This window comes from Vitis vinifera, chromosome 12 (genome assembly GCF_030704535.1).
Source record: "Vitis vinifera cultivar Pinot Noir 40024 chromosome 12, ASM3070453v1".
Classification (NCBI taxonomy): domain Eukaryota; kingdom Viridiplantae; phylum Streptophyta; class Magnoliopsida; order Vitales; family Vitaceae; genus Vitis; species Vitis vinifera.
This window is the reverse complement of record NC_081816.1, coordinates 16,469,487-16,471,219: the sequence shown is the minus strand read 5'-3', so window position 1 is coordinate 16,471,219 and position 1,733 is coordinate 16,469,487.

Genomic DNA, 1,733 nt, shown 5'->3' with positions numbered 1-1,733 from the left:
AATTCCCTTAATTCATTTAGTGGAGACTGTAAATATACAAACTTAGAAGGGTGTTACGACTCATCATTGTACCTTTTTGATAGGTTACCTGATCTTGAATCCATTTTTTGTTTGTAGACTTGTCATTTTTGTCAAATAAGAAGTCATATAACGTTTTTTTTTTAAATTTTATTGTTACTTTAAAAAATAAATTAAAATAAGTGACTACTCCAACTTTTTAAAAATTATTTTTTTTTACAAATAAAAAACAAGTATTGTCATCAAATAAGAATACACATGAAAAATACAGGTCTACAATAAGGTTAAACACCCTTAAGAGTATCAATAAGTAAAATGTCAAACACCCTTGAGAATATCACTAAGTAAAAGTTCGGACACCCTTAAGAGTGTCCAAAGGTTTAGGGTCAGACCAACTACAAAATATTTGACCTTAGAACTCCGAACAATAATCATGAGATCTCATTTTGCTAACCCAAAAAATGTGATAAAAAAATGCAAAAAAGAAAAAGAAAAACATACTTGTGCTTATGTAACATCATTGGATACAGTTATTTGCTTATCCATTAATGAGAAATACAACTCTCTTGCTAAATTTTATTAGAGTTATGGAGAGATTAGAAGAGAAGGAATGGAGGAATGAGATGGAAATGAATGCATTTTGTCTTGAAGGGTATTTTAGGGATTTTAGCAAGAGACGTTTATGTCTTAAATTTTTTTTATTAAAATAGTAGATGCATAGAGTGTTTAGGTGAATACATTTATAATTGCTCATTTTTAAATTATTTACTTTGTATTAAAGAGTTAAATTAAGTGAGTTTGAAGTAGTATATAAAAATAATTTATTAACTTTACAAATATCTTTTATTTTCCTTCACTTTTTCTCTTTATTTATTTATTTTTTTACATTTTCTCTCAAATTTTTCAAAGGAAATAGTGTGTTTCCATACACTCATATAAAAATAATCACAAAATATGAACTTTATAAAAATAATGCCTATCCCACTAATGATAAATAGGAACATAAATTGGGTTCAATTTTTCCCCATTTCCCTTAGCCATGACACTGGAAGCATGGTTAACCCACTCATATGCACACATTGCATCCTAGGTTTATGGAATTTGTGCAAGTGTACAAAGTATTTACATTAAGGCAATGTTTGGTTGACAGGATATAGCATGGAATATGATAAGGAATGAGATATATTATCCACTTATCTATATATATATATATATCCCTTTCACATGGGATATGTTAATCCCATGATAAGATATGAGATATACATATCTCATGTGTCAAAAATTTATTTTTTATCATTCTTTATATATTTTAATATACTTATTTTACAAAATAATTTTTTTATTATAAATTAAATTTCTGACTAAAAAAAATTAAAAATATTTATAAATAATATTAATATATGATATTTAAATTATTTTTATATATTAAAAAATCTAATATAAAAATTTTTTATTTGTAAAGTTTAAATATTTTAATCATGAATATTGTTAAATATAAATGGAATTTCATTTTTTAAATAGAAAATATTTGAATGTGATATAATTTTTATTTAAAACATTGAAAAATAATACACATTTCATATTATCTTGTATTCATTTCATAAATTAAATATAAATATAATATAACATATCTCATTAGATATGCTACCTTAAAATATCATGTCTATAGGATATGTATATTCAAGGATATATATATATTGTATTCTATCTTATCT